The 19,902-nt window shown below is 37.3% G+C and overlaps 2 long non-coding RNA genes across 14 annotated transcripts in view; one reads left to right on the top strand and one right to left on the bottom strand.

Moving 5' to 3' along the window:
- LOC112658443 (uncharacterized) overlaps nucleotides 1–19,902 on the bottom strand; it is a 161,457-nt gene that overhangs the window by 84,276 nt on the left and 57,279 nt on the right. The gene's annotated exons all lie outside the window — the stretch shown is intronic.
- Nucleotides 1–19,902, top strand: part of LOC112658445 (uncharacterized) — a 108,437-nt gene that overhangs the window by 71,368 nt on the left and 17,167 nt on the right. For 5 of the 12 annotated variants that reach the window (XR_007401215.1, XR_007401214.1, XR_007401218.1 and 2 more), the window contains one exon: nucleotides 15,180–15,437. The exons of 1 other annotated variant lie outside the window; for it this stretch is intronic. This is a non-coding gene — a long non-coding RNA (uncharacterized LOC112658445). Of the gene's footprint in view, nucleotides 1–1,025; nucleotides 5,696–15,179; nucleotides 15,438–19,902 lie in introns of those variants that run through there. 6 more of the 12 variants (XR_007401216.1, XR_003135710.2, XR_003135709.2 and 3 more) reach the window with 4 other exon arrangements.

Genomic DNA, 19,902 nt, shown 5'->3' with positions numbered 1-19,902 from the left:
CTGCCCCTCACCTTCAAAGAGTGTGCAGTCCTCATAATAACAACATGCTGGCCGTTAAAGCAACTAGATTTCCCTTCCTTACCTATGCTTCACATCACTGAGTTCCCACACTTGCTGCTGGTGGGTCCCCTACGTCCATATTACCTGCATGCTCACTTCCACTAACAGGGAATCCCTGGGCAGTACTACATGACTACATGTTAACAATGGGTATAATTCTGGCAATGACTGGCACAATTTGGACCTCTAGATGGTCTGGTTTCCTCACTTTTAGGTCTTCTTTCCATACACCCCAAAATCAGGCCACATATCTTATCTAAATGTAACAAACCTTGGATTCCTGTCCTCAGTCCTCTTCTATTCGTCTTACTTATCTACAAACCTTGCCCTGACCTTATTATAAAGGGCGTGGGGATGAGCAGTGAAGAGGAAATCTGCTTATTTCAAATTTCTGGATACTTGGATTCTAGATAAGTGGATGCCTGCTATAAAGATTTTTTGCTAAAATTTAGATAAACAGATGTCTGCTAGAAATAAAATTATATTCCTGACAGCCTCACTGTAGAATGACTTCTGACCACACAGAAAAAATAACCTTCTTTTAAAAAAATCTCTCTTAAAACATAAAAAGATATAAAATTAGTACCCCAGAACAAAGGGACATTTTTCTATGGTCATTCCCTTCTATACTAGTTTTTTAGAAACACGCAATGGAAGGAAGAAGATTTGGTTTTCTGAAAAATACATGCTTTTAAGAGGCTATAAAAAGAAGTCATTCATCCATAAAGGGAAAAATCAGGAATATAGAGAGCCAAAGGGGCTATCTTCACACTTTTTGGCAGTCTTCCTCATGGCTGGTTTTTCCACTAAAAATTGAATATCTTTTTTTTTTTTTTTTTCACAAAACAAAATATACTTAGAGATATTACTGTGAGGGAAAAAAGTCTGCTAATGTAATTTATAAAAGATGTCACTTTCATAAAATGTACTCATAACAAAAGATGCTCATTTTTCCTCTTTTCTAGTAACAAGTCTAGGCAGGACTATCTTAAGGTAACAATTTCTTAATTAACTATTGCAAATCATCGTAAGGAATTAAGAAGCTTAAGATTCTATTCTCCAAGTAGGTTATCGGGTAAGTGCTTTCACTAAATTTAGGGGGGTTTTTTGGTTAATTAAAAAATAATTAGCATTGGCCACACTTTTCAACTTTTTTGCATTATATTCCATTCAACACACTTTCCTAGGAATGATGTTCTAGCATGTGTTAAACTTTTCAAGGAAAGAAATGAAACTTTTAGGTATTGATTAATTTCAAAATATGATTCTAATTAGAACAAAATCACTTATCCTTTTTAACCTATCACTATAAATTATTCTATATTAAAATTAGACAAATGAAATATTAACTGAAGAAGGCTATAATCTAGAAAATTAGAATGACATGTTCCTAAAATTTTAAGACTTTGAAAAAATCATTACCCAATATATGTCTTTAAATCATTCACATAAATATTGCACTGAAACTAAGAGTGAAGGAAGCTGTTCTAGAGGATGGGTTACAGCTCAATGAGATTCATAGACTAGGAATTCTGTTATTTTTTAGCAATTTATTGTGAGTTTAGCAAAGTGTTTATAGTAGTGTCTCATTTGTTATTGATTCATGAGAAATTTGAAGGCTGATTATTTGGCATTCTTAAAAATACTTTGTACTAAGTTTTTAAAATGTTACTCCTTCATATTTTAAAACTTTTAGGTCCTCCAAAAAGGAAGTCTCTTGCATTGATCACTGATCTTTTCTGTTCCCCTGCCCAAGGGATGAAGGAGAATTACCCTCTTTATTAACTATGATTCCTTTGGTTGCAAATGTCAGAAGACCCAATGAGTTAGAAAAAAGATAAATATTTGTCTCCCCTAACCAGAAAGTCCAGAGGAGGACTTGCCTCAGGCTTTATTATGATTGATACTGTGTATGGTTTTAACTACCATCTTCCTTTAAGATTCCTTCCATCTTCCTTATAGTCTCATGTCTCTGCTCCTCTTTACAGCAAAACTCCTTGAAAGAGTTGTCCATACTCAGGAATTTCATTTCTGCATTCTCCATGCTTTGATGATAGTGCTGGGCATGAAAGCTGTGTGTCCATCACTGAGCTAGATCACAGGAACACTCCCAGCCTAAGGGGATGAGCCTCCTTTCATAACACCACTAGCCCCCACATTCTAGGGTATCCCAGCTTCTCAACACCAACAACAGCTTTCCTTTCCAAGATCAGCCGCAAGTGGTGAGCTAGGGTAGGAACAGGGAGAGGAAGCTCTAGACACCAGGGAGAGTCTCTGGGAACAGGATGTTCACTCAGAGTCCCCATTTCTCAGCTCCCAGGTGGTTTTTCTCCACTCCTACCCCTCCCAGGTTTTTTTCCACATTCCTTCCTCTCCTGTGAGTAGTTCCTTTGCCTTCCTTTCCCTGTTCTCCAGCCCAGGCTTCTAAGAACTCAAAGAACCTCTGAATCTCTCAGCCTGACATTTCAGCTACCAGCCTTTCTCTACAAATGCCCTAGTCTTGGGGGCTGCTTCAGATGTAGGTGACAGTTGTCCAGAGACAAGGACTTGGGAAGGAAGAGTTGTCAGGGTACTTCTAACAACAAAAGGAAATATTCAAGGTATAGATTAATACCTTGAGATATTATCCAGCCACAGTTTTTGTGTTGTTGTTATTCTTTCGTTATTTTATGTTTTATGTTGTTATTATTCCAACTGATGCTAAATTAACATTAGCATCTCCAAATCTCACACTTCCAACAACATAACTAGAGTTGAATTTTTATTTTCCAGGGGAAAAAAGGAGAGAGGTAAGTTTAAATTATATCTCTAACTTGGGAGAAATATCTTCAAGCTAGCATTATCCATTCAGTGGGACATTTATTATCCTTAAACCGGTAAGTCCCTCGTTGAATAAATTATTCTACATTCCTGCAATAAAAAAAATATGCAGCCATTATAAGAATGAGGTGGGTCTCCATGTGCTGTTATGAAACCATCTTTAAGACACTGTTAAATTTAGAACAGCAAAGTATAAAATGATCAAATCCCATTTGTGCATGTGTTTTAAAATAATGCTACTTAAATTTTTAACATACCTTTAAATTACACTTTCATGTATATACATGAAAAATTTCTGGAGGCATACATTAGAAACTATTGAATGGCATTACCTCCAGTGAGTGACACTATGGCTAAGGATCGACTAATCATTTTTAATTGGATAGACTTTTACTGTTTGATTTTTTTTTCCATGTGCACATAATTTCACAATACGAAAATAAACACAATTCAATTCTTTACTCAACTATATTTGAAGGTCTATGTTCTTTCAAAGCGTATGCAAGTTAGGTCAACAAGGGATTCAGATTTTTGCTTACAAATATTTTTTCAGAAGTGGCTCAGGCATGGGAAATTAATTCGAAATCTCATCCTTAAATGGTCTCCTCTCCCTGCAGGGTCTCTGACAAATACATATACACAGAGGAAAATTAATCAAATAAACACTTGATTGCTCTGAGTCTGCAATCCAGCAGCATGCTAAGCCACAGAAGACCACCTGGAGACTCATGCCTAGGTTAGGCAAGCCTATATAACCTGGAATCAAAACAACAAAAATGGCCACTTTTGCCTCTTTCTGTCTCATGCCTTCAATTAAATGAGATCTTCCCACTCCAAAGCAAGGAAGTCCGATACAGAATACACCAAAGAGAAAAACTGGCAAAGCACTAGAGCATTTGCCCATGCCCAGAGCAGTGAGAGCTGATCTACAAAGTCTGAGCCCAGACTGTTCTCAAGAAATAGGCCATCAACTTGGTGGCCATCAGCAAGAGGCTCCCAAGGGAGTGGGACATCAGGACAGAGACAGAACATATCCAGAAGTATTGCCCTAGTAACCATCATTGACGCTGGGAAAGGGCCTCTACTTTGGGGTAGACTCAAATGCCTGTCCTTAGCTATTTGCAATCAAAGAATAAGGAAGGCAATCCACTCCTGCTAGGAGCCAGCCCTAAATTTACTTCATACAGAGTATTTCTTCAAGATCCAGCTGTTTGCATGGAGACACCATCTGGTTGGCAAAGTCACTTTTTAAAATGTATTTGCAAATGGTCACCAATGTATTTACCTTGATTAAATGTGTCATCTTTCATTTCAGAACTAATTTGAATTAAATTTGGCTAGTATTTTAGAGGATGACAGATTATTTCAGTCTGGTAGAAACATTAACATTGAGAAGCCAAATGACAAAAAGCATCAAATCAAATGGAACTCTGAGGACTACTTCATTGAAATAACAACAACATCATCTTTAAGTGTTTTTCCATACAAGATAGCATTCTAATGCCCAGCCCCCAACATTATCTCACCACAAGAAAACACACACCCAAAAAAGAGTCAGTGGTCCAAGCTATGGCAGATGTTTTAAATGTTTGTTGGGCTAATATTTAAAATACTGGTCATAGATATTTATTTATAACATCTTTAACATCCATGTATTTCCGAATTTCAAATGGTGCCTAGAACAAAGTAGGCAAGCAATAAATATCTGTAGAATAAATGAATGAATATTCAAAAGAAGTCTTAAAACAAAAGAATATTCTTTAGTGAACCCTGTTTATTAACAGTTTTATTCAGTTATCTCAATCTTTTATTGCATCTTTTCTAATTATATTGTGCTTTTCATCATCTTCAGAACTGAAAATATTTCTTAGTAAAATAGGAGGCAATAATATATATGTGCAGTGTCACTCCACTCCTCCATCAATTATATATTTTAAGAAATTTGAGGGACACCTGGGTGACTCAGTGGTTGAGCGTCTGCCTTTGGCTCAGGGCATGATCCCAGGAGTCCAGGATCAAGTCCTACATCGGGCTCTGTGCAGGGCATCTGCTTCTCCCTCTGCTGTGTCTCTGCCTCTCTCTGTGTGTCATTCATGAATAAATAAATAAAATCTTTTTTAAAAAAAAAGAAATTTTGCTATTTTGAACTTGTCAAAAAATTTAATGTATATGTTTAGTAACTCAGATTGAAAACATAAATTTGACTATTAAAATTTTAAAAAAAGAAAACATGTAAAAAAAATATCAGCCTGAATCTTTTACACAACCCATACATATAGATATGTCGCAATGTGTCCATTTCACAATGACAACTCTAATGGTTAAACATAGGCATCTCTGCTTATTAAGACTGAGGAATTAGGATTCAAACTTCATGGCAGTGCCTTTAGAATCAAAGACCTTCCCAGGCCAGTGTCAGCTGTAGCAAAGATGTCAATTAGATGGGGAGGACAAGATACCAGGGCTGCCGAAGACCAAAAGCCTCTATTGATGGGTAACTCATGTATAATCAACACAATAAACTAGAAGATCATTTGAGATGTATGTAGCTAAAAATAAGGATGAAACAATTGGCTGGGGCCAGACAATGAAGGGTGCTGTATATCAAACGAGAAATACTGAATTTCATTCTGTTGCAATGGGAAACCATCAAGAGATTTTAAGTAACAAGATGACATGAGTTCGACCAGGAGTTAGCAAACTGCTCAAGGTCCAAATTTGTCACGCTACCTATATTCTTCTAAATAAAGAGTCATTGGAACATAGCCACACCACTCTTTACATATTATCTATGGCTGCTTTTGCTCTATAACATTAGAGTTGAGTAGTTGCAAGAGATACCAGGACTAACTACATCACCCACAAAATCTAAAATATTTATTGTCTAGCCCTTTACAGAAAACATGTGCTGGCCCCTAATATAGACTAGTACCTTAGAAAGAATTCTGGTGGCAGAAGACAGAAAATTAGAGGCAAGGAAACAGCTTATGAGGTTCATCACTTGGGAATATTTTCAATGAATAAAACGTGGGGCTATGAAAAGACTTCTTTAAGAATAAAAATCTGCATTCTTATTGAATACAGCCAGTACCTTGTAAAATCTAGGGCTGAAAGAACTCTGAATCACTACTTATAAGTTATCTTCCCAAGAAGGTTAAATATCAAACTGGATGGAATATATAGTTGTCTTTGTGTGGGTTAGAATATGAGGATGTTTTAGGCCATTTGGTTTTTGTTTATCTGTTGCTTTAGTTTTGTCTATCACAGCATTTGTTTTCTGGAATTATATATTCTTAGAAGCCCCTCCCCCAACTCCTTTCAGTCATTCATCACAATAATAAATGTTTACTGTTTACTGTGTGCTTTGCAGTGTAGATTATACCACAAAAAAAGACAAAAATCCCTGTCCCTGTGAAGTGTACACTCCAGTGGAAAGAGACAAAATGAAAAAGTAAATTATATGGTATATTAGATGGTGAAAAATGTCATGTGGAATAGGAAGTAAAGATGGTGTGTGAAGGAGGGAAGAAAAGGAAAACAGCAAAGTCATGTTGGGCTTTATAGTAGGCCTGTGCAAGAATTTTGGCTTTTAACCTGAGTGAGATGGAAAGGCATTGGAAGATTCTGAGCTGTGAAGTGACATTATCTAGCATATTTTTAAAACCTCACTGTGGCTGCTGTAGGAACAGCCCAAGAGGGTAAGAATAATTATAGAGAAACTGCTTAAGGAAGCTACTGGAAAATCCAGGTGAGGGATGATGATAGCTTGGACTAAGGTAATATGGGTGGAAGTGGTCAACAAAATTGTCAAATTCTGGGAATAGTTTGATGGTAGATCTAAAGGTCTTCCTGATGGATTGAGCATGAGTTAGGAGAGAAGAGTTAAGAGTGATCCAAAGCTTTCTGGCCAGAGCAAGCTGGAAGTATAAGGTGTTATTAAATAGAATAGAGATGACAGTTGTGGGAGTTGAGAAATCAGAGGCTCAAATTGGGATATTTTAATTTGAGATGTTTATGGATATGCAAAAGAAAGTATGCTAATGTTAAAGGTCAGGTTGATGTAATGAGCATGTAAAGCTTTAAAGGATTTTTAAAACATAAAGAATCTACCTTTTAAAAAAAAAAAAAAAAAAAAGGATATTTGTCCCATTCCCTTTTTATCACAATTCCAGCCAGCGATGATAGATACATTTTAAGAGGAAATGCACTTTCCATCTTCTTAGATAAATCAAAAGGATCCAGTATTTATCCTTAGAGCAAAAGCAAATATATCAAGCCAAATTTTTAAAATACTTATTTAAACCGCTAGAACTTTTTTGTTCCCTAAGACTATGTGTTAGATTTATTGTCTTGAAATCTACCCATGACACGGTAATAAATAAGTAAATGCTCTGGTCTGAATCTTCTATTTAAAGTTAGATTTCTGAGTGTTTTTTAGTTAATTACAATCAGCCGTTCCCCATAAAACTTGAGAACAGAGCTGAACTGCTAAGAGAGTGCCAGCTTCGAGGGCACTACCATGAGGTTTTATTTGATGTCCTTTATTATTCGAAAAGAATTTGTTTATAAAAGGAGGGATTCAAACCATCAGAAGCAACAAACAAATGCCCTGCATGGCTGAGTCTATCAGCTATTGATTCATGAATCATTTGGAAAACTCCTTTGAAAATCCTCGGGCATCACAAATTTTGTTCAGTTCAGCTTTGCTATTTGCACCAGAAATCATGGTCTCAGAAATGGAAAATGAAGAAAATGTTCTCTGGAGTGTTTAAAACACACATGCAACTGGATTCACGAGGCAAGACTGAAATAACAGCAGCCATTTTTTGTGATGGTTTGAGAATTCCATCTATTTTAAGTTTATGTATTGTGTAATCACCACAGCACATCATTGATTTAGAAGATGTTAAACAACATGAAATCATGACAACCAGCAGCCTTGTGTGAGAACAAAACCTCTAAAGAGACTGCAAATTGTAACATGGTTGCTTACATCCCCAACCGTCTAGAGTAAAATTTATTATCTATTCTTCAGTAAACCATTGTAAAATGATGTGGCCTCTAATTGTGATTATTGGGGAATTCAAGCTCCTTCCACATGAAGAAACTAAGCATGTGTGATGTGGAAACATTCATAATGCATGTCTCCCTGGGTGAAGCCTGGCATCTGAAATCCTGTCCATTTCTGGAGATAGCCCCCATAGGAAGTAAGGATAACCCAGATCACAAACTTCTCCCCAGAGGTAAATAGCAACTGGAGTAGTCATATCCAAATGGCAGGCTTCTGCTCATTAGTAATCTGATATTTTCCTCTCATAAGAATAAGAAAACTTTTTGATTATAAATCCTTTGAAAGCAAAGGATTTTCATTCTCATGGTGTATTCAATAGCAATTTGAAGTTATTGATTCAATGTATATCACGAAACTTAATTTTTTAAAATTATATAATTACTGGATCTACTTAACAGTTTCTAGGATAAAAAGAAGCCTTCATATTGTATGTGACTTCCTGAAAATCTTTTTTTCTATTAAAAATTAAGATTCTACCTATTAGTTGGTGCCCACCAAAAAAAAAAAAAAAAATTTTTTTTAAGTCTCTCATGCTTTTTAAGACTTGCTCAGGAATGCAGCCTTAAAGAAGCAGCTCCTGGATCTATATGTTGTAAGAAGAGGCAGTTCAGTTAGATGTTAAAGATAGAGGGAAAGAGGAGGTAATTATGGATCAAATTCTAGATGATCTGGGGGAAAGTGGGATCTACAGTTAGAGATTAGATCAAAACTCTTCAGAGTGTAGAGACAGAGGGAACATTCCTCCGCATCTTAAAAGCCATCTACAAAAAGCCCACAGCAAATATCATTCTCAATGGGGAAACACTGGGAGCCTTTCCCCTAAGATCAGGAACAAGACAGGGATGTCCACTCTCACCACTGCCATTCAACATAGTATTAGAAGTCCTAGCCTCAGCAATCAGGCAACAAAAAGAAATAAAAGGCATTCAAATTGGCAAAGTCAAACTCTCCCTCTTCGTAGAGGACATGATACTGTACATAGAAAACACAAAAGACTCCACCCCAAGATTGCTAGAACTCACACAGCAATTCGGCAGTGTGGCAGGATACAAAATCAATGCCCAGAAATCAGTGGCATTTCTACACACTAACAATGAGACTGAAGAAAGAGAAATTAAGGAGTCAATCCCATTTACCATTGCACCCAAGAGCATAAGATACCTAGGAATAAACCTAACCAAAGAGGTAAAGGATTTATACCCTAAAAACTATAGAACACTTCTGAAAGAAACTGAGGAAGACACAAAGAGATAGAAAAATATTCCATGCTCATGGATTGGCAGAATTAATATTGTGAAAATGTCAATGCTACCTAGGGCAATTTACACATTTAATACAATTCTTATCAAAATACCATGGACTTTCTTCAGAGAGTTGGAACAAATCATCTTAAGATTTGTGTGGAATCAGAAAAGACTCCAAATAGCCAGGGGAATATTGAAAAAGAAAACCAGAGCTGGGGGCATGACAATGCCGGATTCCAGGTTGTACTACAAAGCTGTGGTCATCAAGACAGTGTGGTACTGGCACAAAAACAGACACATAGATCAATGGAACAGAATAGAGAATCCAGAAGTGGACCCTCAACTCTATGGTCAACTAATATTCAACAAAGCAGGAAAGACTATCCACTGGAAAAAGGACAGCTCTTCAATAAATGGTGCTGGGAAAATTGGACACCCACATGCAGAAGAATGAAACTAGACCATTCTCTCACACCATACACAAAGATAAATTCAAAATGGATGAAAGATCTAAATGTGAGACAAGATTCCATCAAAATCCTAGAGGAGAACACAGGCAGCACCCTTTTTGAACTTGGCCACAGCAACTTCTTGCGAGATACATCCATGAAGGCAAGAGAAACAAAAGCAAAAATGAATTGGGACTTCATCAAGATCAAAAGCTTCTGCACAGCAAAAGAAACAGTCAACAAAACTAAAAGACAACCTACAGAATGGGAGAAGATATTTGCAAATGACCTATCATATAAAGGACTAGTATCCAAGATCTATAAAGAACTTATTAAACTCAACAGCAAAGAAACAATCCAATCATGAAATGGGCAAAAGACATGAAGAGAAATCTCCCAGAGGAAGACACAGACATGGCCAACAAGCACATGAGAAAATGCTCCGCATCACTGGCCATCAGGGAAATACAAATCAAAACCACAATGAGATACCACCTCACACCAGTGAGAATGGGGAAACTTACCAAGACAGGAAACAACAAATGTTGGAGAGGATGTGGAGAACGGGCAACCCTCTTGCACTGTTGGTGGGAATGTGAACTGGTGCAGCCACTCTGGAAAACTGTGTGGAGGTTCCTCAGAGTTAAAAGTAGATCTGACCTACGACCCAGCAATTGCACTGCTGGGGATTTACCCCAAAGATACAGATGAGTGAAATGCCGGGACACCTGCACCCCGATGTTTCTAGCAGCAATGTACACAATAGCCAAACTGTGGAAGGAGCCTCGGTGTCCATCGAAAGATGAATGGATAAAGAAGATGTGGCTTATGTATACAACAGAATATTACCCAGCCATTAGAAACGACAAATACCCACCATTTGCTTCGACGTGGATGGAACTGGAGGGTATTATGCTAAGTGAAATAAGTCAATCGGAAAAGGACAAACATCATATGGTCTCATTCATTTGGGGAATATAAAAATTAGTGAAAGGGAGTAAAGGGAAAGGAGAGAAAATAGTGAAAATATCAATGAGGATGACAAAACATGAGAGATACCTAACTCTGGGAAATGAACAAGGGGTAATAGAACAGGAAGTGAGCGGGGGGTTGGGGTGACTGGGTGATGGGCACTGAGGGGGGCACTTGGTGGGATAAGCATTAGGTGTTATGCTAAATGTTGGCAAACTGAACTCCAATAAAAAAATTAAAAACGAAAAAAGAAATGAAGGAAACTGCTATCTTTGGAAGAGTTTCCTTGGGTGATTCTGGTAAACAACAAGATTTGATTATACTTGCCTAGAGTATATTTCATAGTACCTAGTACCAAACAGTTTTCCCCTTTGAAACAGAGAAGAGTCAGATTATGAAAGAATGAGTGCCTAGTTAACATTATAAATAGTGAGTAGAAAGTTGAGATGCTTAGAGCTGCGATACTTGATTTTATTTCATGTGATTTCCTGAAGGAAGAGAAGGAGGAAGAGTAGAAGAATATTCTAGGTTGGCAAATCCTTAAATGATAAGAATGAATTTGGTCAAAGATTACATAGTATCTTTTGACAGTGATCCTTACAGAAGACAAGGTTCTTGCTTTTCCTATGAAATAAAGTTTGAGTTCTAGGAAAGATTTCTTCTTTACAAAATGCATCCCTTAAGTTTCTTGTCTATGCATATTTTTAGCTTAGTTGCTGTGCAAGAATTCTTTAAGCCCAATTGTGTCTATGATAGATCTCTAATTAGTTTCTGCAGATACATCCTTAAATAGTGCCATTTTAAATGAAAATATTAGAAGTCACCCAAGAGCAAGAATTGCTTCAAATTTATAAATTGTTGTTTTGAAATTATGACTAGGTGTGAGGATGAAGATGAACTAATCAATACATATTATTCCAAATCTATAAATGCATGGCATATTTTAATAGCAACAATAATAGGAAAAAATACATAGAATACCTTCATATCTCAGTCTTTAGAGGACTTATAATCCAGTTGAGGATATAAGATATACAGATATAAAAAGATAAACTAAACTTTAAGATGACATATGAACAATTAAAAATTTTTATGAATCTGATAGCACTGCAGAGAGGTCATAACTATGTGCTAGAGTGGCTGAGGAAGATGATGTTTAAATGGGATTCTGAAAGATGAAACATTTTCAAAAGTAGAGAGGGAAAGCTAGCAATATTCAAATAAAAAAAAGTTTTTTTGGGATCCCTGGGTGGCGCAGCGGTTTGGCGCCTGCCTTTGGCCCAGGGCGCGATCCTGGAGACCTGGGATCGAATCCCACGTCGGGCTCCCGGTGCATGGAGCCTGCTTCTCCCTCTGCCTGTGTCTCTGCCTCTCTCTCTCTCTCTCTGACTATCATAAATAAATAAAAATTTAAAAAAAAAAAAAAGTTTTTTACAAGTTCAAGGAATATAAACTGCATCATATTCAGAAACCCATAACTAGACAATTTGGCTTAAACACAGATTGAAACATCTACTGCAGTCCAATACTGTTCTAGGTACTGGGATATCACAGTGACAAGGTAAAAGGAGTCAGAGGAGGCTCCACTCACAGGGATCTGAGAGTCCAGTGGGCAGAGGCAGACAATAAGTGAGTAAACCAAAAATAAAAATTTTAGATAGTGATAAGTTCTGCAAAGAATATGAAATTTATAAATATAACAAAAAGTATACAGAACACTAGCTTAGATTGGATGGTCAGGGAAGGCCTCTCTGGGGAGACAGTATTTGAGCTGAAATCTAAATGACCAAATGAAGCCATCCATGTGAAGCTCTGGGGAAGCAGCACTCCAGCCACAGTGACAAGAAGGGGTCACCTGGGTGGCTTGGTTGGTTTAATGTCCGACTCTTGGTTTTGGCTCAAGTCATGATCTCAGGATCGTGGATTGAGCTCCACATCAGGCTCCACACTTAGCAGGGAGCCTGCTTGAGATTCTTTCTCTCTCTTTCCTTCTGTCCCTCTTCCCACTCACATGCTCTCTCCTTCTTTCTCTCCCTCTAAAATAAATAAATATTTTTTTAGAAAGTTATAAGAAGGACAAAAGCCATGGGGAGGGAACAAGCTGACTTATTATGAATAAAAATATCCAGCATATGATGCATAGTGGGAAGAATAGAGAATAACAGCAAAACAGGAGAGCCGAGTCATACAGTCTTGGGGCCATGGTATGAATGCAGACTTGAATCTAGATGATATGCAGAATCATTGGAAAGTTTTAGAAGGGGAGTCTATAATCTGATATATGTTTGAAAGATTCATCTTTATATGTGGAAGTTAAGATTTTGGAGGGAAAGCATAGAAATAGGAAACTCCCATCTGGTAAGACAGGATGGCAATTCACATTAGATGGAAGCAGTGGCTGTGACAGGAAACACTCCAATTTGAATGTATTGATAGGTAACCTAAATAGAACATGGTGATTGGCTGACCATGTCAGGTCATGAAGGAAGTGGAGGAATCCAAGATGACCTCTAACCTTTTGACCTGATGGCAGATGGTGATATTATATCCTAGGATAGGAAAGCCTAGGAGAGGAACCAGTGAGGGAAATTTGGCATCACAGTCTTTTTGTATATATGATCTGTGAGACACTTATACCTAAGTTGAGATGTCAAGTAATCTGTCAGATTTGAAAATTAAGTGTTACATGTAGGGTCACATATGAGGTAAGCTGTGTTATAAAGGTAACGGAAAGTTGATGTAGACTGTGCAAACCTTGAATAAATGTTGAGGATATGGTCTTTAATCTGGAGGAATAAGAAGCCACTAAGTGTCTCTATGTAGACAGTGACATCAGTGTTTTAGGAAGGTTTTAGAAGACTGAAGGGTGTAGAGCTGGAAGGTCCTAACAGAGTCTGGGTGGGACAGCCCATTAGAAGGTAACTGAGGTCCTCCATACTTAAGAGGATTGAAGTTATTTTCCATAGAAATATAATTCAATCTGAAATACTGGCAAAAAAAAAAAAAAAAAAAACTTTTTCCTGACTATGACTTTAAGGAAGCCATAAAATTCAGATGTTTTCCCACAATTTTGTGGCATAGTCTACTGTTTTTCATCAAGTGGACTATAAACATGACAGATTCTACATGTACAGCTGATTTAGCCATTATGGTAGTCAAAATCCCTATAAAACCAGCTACCTCTATCAAACAACCCATTATCTGCAATCTCTCTTGCCCAGTTTTTACAACTGACTTGACCAAGGTGGTATTTCCATATATTTCTGCCTAACTTGTGTGAAAGTAGACAGAGCACTCGCTACTTCCCCAGCTCACTAGGACTGATGCAGTGACTTTTCCTGGGTGGACTTAAATCTTGAGTGCAGGAGTTAGAAATAAGCATATGTCCTGCCCCATGGTCTGCCAACTCTGAACTTTTTGGTCCATCTCTTCTACCTTCCTCCCTTTTTTTCTGTTCATCTTCAAACTGTGGCTTCTATTCTCTAAGTTTGTAAAGGGAGTATAAAAAGAATACAGAAGATGTTCTTCTGAGTGGATCAAAGAATCATACCAGTGGAAAAAAAAATCATAAAAAATTTTTCAGACATCTGCAAATAGAAACAAGCTCGGAACATGGTTATTCCCCAAATGTTCAGAGCAGAAATATTCCCCAATCTCCAGCAACTCCACTCTGGAGCTGGTATCATTAAGAAAGACTGAAGCAGTTCCAAATATCACAATTCTGTCTCATTTTTTAGTTTCTGCATATCCACAAGTTTTTTGCTGCCCATGCAAATAAATGAACAAAATATAGTCAAAAGAAATCATTTAGACACATTTTCCCTTGCCCTATGTACTTTTTGACAGTTTCCATAAATTATATATTTAAAAAAATCACAAAAATCATACGTATAGCTATATAATACTGCAAATGTTCACTTACCTCTGAATAACACATCTCTTACCTGCAAAAGTGCTATATTAATTTCACCTTCACAGGTTTTTTGGGAATATTAATATTTCTATGCTGAAGGTAGTAAACAAATATTATTTAATATTATATCATGAAACAGTAAAGGAAAATAGTTCACTAAGTATGGACTTTCCTATTTAGTCCCTGAGAGATAAACTGCTTTTAAATAGAAAAGTAATAACAAACTATACAATTTAAATGATTATAGTTATCAGGGCACCTGGGTGGCTCAGTCATTTAAGCATCTGCCTTTGGCTCATGTCATGATCCCAGGGTCCTGGGACCAAGTCCCACATCAGGCTCCCTGCTTAGCAAGGAGTCTGCATTCTCTCTCTCTACCCCTCCTCCTGTTTGTGCCCTCTCTCTTTCTCTAGTTCACTCTTTCTCTCAAATAAATCTTAATAAAATAATAAAATAATTATAGTTACCAAAACCTATTATCCATTTGGTAACAGCCTGTAAATGATTCCTATCTCCTTGTATTCACAACCTTGTATAGTCCCTCCTCCCCTTATATGTACTATGAAGTCAAAAGTGACAGGATATCACTTCCAACATTAGGTTACAAAAAGATCCTTAGCTATCTTGTTTACTCTCTCTTGCTCTCCAAGTGCTTGCTCTGATGGAAGCCAACTGCCATGCTGTGAACTGCCTTATGGAGAACTCCATGTGGAAAAGAACTAAGAGAGATCTCTGGCCAACAGCCAGCAAGGAACTGAATCCTGCCAACAATCGCATGAGTAAGATTGGAAGCATATCCTTCCCCAGCCAACCCCTTGATTGCATACAGGGAAAGATCCTAAGTTACATCCAGATTCTTGACCCACAGAAGCTGAGAGATAATAAAGTTTGTTGTTTTAAGCCATGAAGTTTTTGAGTAATTTGTTACACAGCTATAGGTAACCAATGCAATCCATAATTAGTCGTGTCCATGGAATAAAACTGTAAATAAAGCAATTTCAGTGTTTGCATGTGATGGCTTATAATTAGTTATCAATTTTCAAGTTATTTTGATTGAGAGTCCATGCCCATATCCTATAGAAGTACATGAGCAAACAGAGCTCCTTCAAATAGAAAAAAAGACCGTAAATGGGCTACCCTGTTTTGTCAAAGGAGATTTATTCCCATCAGCTTACTTTATACATGGTAATTCACAAATCTGTGCCTAGTTTATAGAACAGTATCTATGGGATCTTCTTTTACTTAGAATGGACCGTTCTAAAAAACTCTTGCCAAAACTTCCACCAACTTTGTACATATCACTAAGGAGCCAAGACCTTTCCAGTAGACCAGGCTGGTTACTTAATCCTCTCTTGATGAAATGGTCTGCTTCCTACTACTAAAAAACAGAACCTCATCATCATGATACTTTCATTTGCCTTTACTGCTAGAAAATTTTAAATTAAGCTTAATATGGAAAAATAATAAAAACTAAAATTTCTGTCCTTTGAATCTCTAAAATAGATTAAGTAGTGGATAATCTATACCCTGTCTTGGGCTAAAGACTTACATTTTTAAACTGCCAGCTGGTTTTATCAAGAGGGTATAAAAATATCTTTTACCTCATTCTCTCTTCCAAAAATTAGATTATAGCTTGTTAGGAATATTTTTGAAAAAAGTGTCTTTCCTCCTTAGTACAAAAAGAGATAATGACAATATTCTGTTCCCCACCTGTAAGGTAAAGGAACTCACTGAAAATGTAGCTCAAGATCAAAAGCAAAGTTAAGGAATCACAAAAAGAAGACAGACCATACCCGTGCCTAGAACTTGAATCTACTAAAATGCCAACTTTAGTCTCCCAGGCTTTGATGAACATCCAATGATGCATATGGGGGCCCAAATGGTATAAATATCACAGGAGAATACAGCTGACAGTATGAGAAAAAATGAATCTCTGCTTCAGAAGAGTATCACACAACACTAAACAACATAAACCAAAGCTGTACAATTTCCAAATAATTGCCAAAATATCTAAAGTTTCTGGATTTTTCTGGGAAGTATATTGTATATCGATTTAAAAGAATTATTCTATCATTTAACGACTAAGAAACATCTACAGATGACTCTTTTTCATAAATGTCAATTAGGTCCAGCTGAGATGTGGATGCTGACAGAAGCGTGCCTTTCATCAGTGCTTTTCTAACCACACACCACCCCCACTCCCTGATAAAAATTTCTGTCCTCGTTTTTTCAGTATATTTTGGCTCTGGAATATCCTTGGAGACAGACTTAAATGACAGGTCTCAGTAACAGAAGTGACCACAGTTAATTCCTCTCTTCATTGCTATGATCATAAGCTAGAACTGTGAATTGACCTATTCTGTTAGAAACACTTTAAGTTCAAACTTTGCCTTTATTTATTTAGCAAATGAGAATTCCGGCATTTCAAGTACTACTTAAAGTTGAAGATGGTTCTGAATCACTGAGCCATCAGCACATTTTATTTGCTTCTGAGTCTAACTAAAGTTGGAGAAACAAAAGGGTTATCAAATATTAAAGAAGGATAAATTGTATTACCCCTGGGTGGGTACATTTTTCCTATGAAATCTATCACATGTCCCAAGTTATACAAAACTTGTTGTCATTTTGAACAACCGTACTGTTGGCTTTGATGGAGTATAGTGCAGGAGTCAGGATCAAGTCTTCGTGATCTCCCAGCCACCTAGGAAAAGTCACATTCAACACATAGTCCAATGACTCAACTGAATTCTCATTAGGGTTGTAGTCATTTGCAAGAGCTGCCATTACAAAGTACCACAAACTAAGCAGCTCAGACAACATAAATTTATTATCTCATAGTTCTGAGTCTGGAAGTCCAAGATCAAGGAATTAGGACTATGCCTCTTTTGAAGGCACTAGGGAAGGATTTGTTCCAAGCCTCTCTCCTAGCTTCTGGTAGTTGCTTATTTTGTGGCAGCATAACTGCCTGTGTGCACATCTGTTTCCAAATTTCCCTTTTTTAAGGACACTTGTCATACTGGATTAGGAGTATGCTCTCCTCCAGTATGACCCCATCTTAACTAATTGCATCTGCAACCACCCTACTTCCAAAAAAGGCCACATACTGGCAGTTAGGACTTCAATGTATGAATTGGGGGAAAGGGGCACAATTCAACCCATAACAAAGGTCACTAAGCATTTTGCTAATGAGCTATTTTGGCAAGCCTTGATAGACCACAGTGTCTACTTTAGAAGGGTGATGTTGCAAGCAACATTCCTGGAAGAGAAACTGGACCTGGTAGCCAAGACAGAGGGGGAGATTTATTTACAGAGAGGTTATCCTAATACCTTTTTAAAAGTCAAAGGTAAGCCCTGGGATGAAATTGAGTATTGAGTAGGGCCCAGGGAAATAGGGCAGAAAAGAAGAACCAGCTGACTCACAGCTTTTAGAGAAGAAATATTAGAACCGCTTAATTTTTCAGATGAAGACACTGAAGCCAGAGGCCTAAAGGCACACAATTAATCAGTCACAGAACTAAGACTAGATACCAGATGTGCTGATACTCTGTCATGCCCCTTTCTCTACACTATAAAGATTAGAACTGCAAAATAGTCCAGGACATCCAGGCTCAAAGAAAGTACCAACCCACAACTAATTACTTATCCTTCTATGTCTAGAACTCCAGGAAAAGTGGATGTCCGAGACATTCAGTACTGTTTATCCCATTTAGGCTTGACACAGATTTCGGTGACTGACTCGTGAGGTAGCACTGCCCTCTAGAGGCTCGATGCCAGGGGCTCGCCTGCCTCTCTGCGATCCCCAGCCCCATAGCTGTGCCTGTAACCCAGAGTATTACTGTCACCAGCAAGCCTGTCCTAAGGGAAATGCATCCAGTCCAAGTTTCTCCCAGCAGCACAATCTGCACATAATTAAACACACACAACCACCAGACATAAAGGCAAAAGCACGTTTTCTCAGCATGTGGGATAGTTATCCCTCACTTCACAGAAACTTTGCATAATTCATTTGAGCTCATTTATCTGGCCTCAGCTCCATAAACTAAGAGAAAATAAAAGCCAACCCCTAAGTCCAAAGGAAACATCCATTTTAATTATGTACAAAATTAAAAGGAAGCCAAATTATTAACCTTGGAACACAGAAAACAGGTTGCTATAGATGTATCTCAGGATAATAAACTGAAAGGATAATAAACTGAAAAGTGGCTGAGTAAAACCACTTTTATGCTTCTCAGCTTCATCCCCAAAAATCCATTAGAAAGCATCTAAGAAAGCCATTTTTTAGCTCTTGGTTTTTTTTTCATTTAGTCCTAATCCTTTTCAGCATATGGCAGAAGGATAATGAAACTGGAAATCAGGAGTCTTAGATTCTACAACCATTTCTTCTGCTAAAAAGATGTGTGGCCTTGATTAACTCCTTTAACTCTCCTGAGTCTTAATTCCTTCAACTTTAAAACAGGGAGCTACTTTCAATTATTTCAAGGACGTATGCAACTTTAACCCTCTATAATTCCCTGAAATCAGTTCTTCTGGTCTAGCAAACCTCTGTGGTCTGGAACATGCCTACTTACACAACACAGAGGGGCCTATATTATAAATGGGGTTGTCTTGGCAATGACCCAAAGAGCTAAAGCAATCAAAATAATGATGCTCAAGTAATTATTTCAAATACAAAAAATCACTTTTTTAAATTTATACTATTTGGAATAAAAAGAGTTTCCCTAAGAATTTGCAAACATTCAAAAACATCTTGTGCTGTTATCTGATACCTATAGACCTGACAAATAAGCTGTTAGGCAGCAACATTTCAGTGTAGCAAGCCTGCCACGTTCACAGCAAGCAGCTGTGACCGCTAATGGGAATCAAAAGCTCCTGCTGGTCAAACTCATAAATACTTTCCCCCAAATGTTGAGTTCATAAAGCAGAGTCAAATGATTTTATTTTCACTCAGCTATTCCCAAACTGTTTCTAAATTATTAAATTAGTGACTGCTTCCCACCACAGCATCTACAAACTACAAAATTATAGGCAGTAAATCTATTGTGCAATTCATCTTTGGGGTTATTTTTGAACAAATAAATTGAAGCCACTCAGAAATGACTCCATGTGTTACGAACAGGAGATTAATTAACTTCCCCACTAGCTCTGGCAGAGCAATTTGCTATGCACTTATTACCTATTAGAGACAAGAAATATGTTGATGTGGTCAACTGGAGTTCTAAATCTTTTGCTTCTGGGACACTCAGATTCTAAGGAAAATATATGCCAAACAACCTTTAAAGACCCTTTAAAGATTCTACTGCACAACCCCCAAAATGTCAGTAACATGATAGCTCATTTTCCTGTTTGTCAAACAACAGTTCTTTATAGAATTCA

The sequence above is a fragment of the Canis lupus genome, chromosome 12 (genome assembly GCF_003254725.2).
Source record: "Canis lupus dingo isolate Sandy chromosome 12, ASM325472v2, whole genome shotgun sequence".
NCBI lineage: Eukaryota > Metazoa > Chordata > Mammalia > Carnivora > Canidae > Canis > Canis lupus.
Note: the sequence above shows the minus strand (reverse complement) of the source record. Positions and strands in the feature narration are given on the sequence as shown.